Consider the following 442-nt stretch of genomic DNA (forward strand, 5'->3'; position numbering starts at 1 on the left):
TTTTTTTGCTGGTTATGGGTCTGTTCAAATTTTCTTCCTGTTTCAGTTTTGGTAGTTTGTATGCTTCTAGGAATTTGTCCACTTCTTCCAGATTGTTCAGTTTGTAGGCATATAATTTTTTATAGTATTCTCTTATGAGTGTTTGCATTTCTGTGGTGTTGGTTGTGACCTCTTCTCTTTCATTTGTCATTTTATCAGTTTGGGTCCTTTCTGTTTTATTTTTGATAAGTCTGGCTAGGGGGGTTATCAATTTTGTTAATTCTTTCAAAAACCAGCTCTTAGTTTCATTGATCTGTTCTTCTGGTTTTTGTTTGTTTGTTTGTTTGTTTCTATATTATTTATTTCTGCTCTTTATTGTTTCCCTTTAGGAAAACTGCCTTTAGGCTTCATTTGCTGTGCCTTTTCTAGCTCCTTTAGGTGTAAGGTTAGGTTGTGTATTTGA

Source organism: Hyaena hyaena, unplaced genomic scaffold (assembly GCF_003009895.1).
Source record: "Hyaena hyaena isolate Hyena2069 unplaced genomic scaffold, ASM300989v1 scaffold_321, whole genome shotgun sequence".
Lineage (NCBI taxonomy): Eukaryota > Metazoa > Chordata > Mammalia > Carnivora > Hyaenidae > Hyaena > Hyaena hyaena.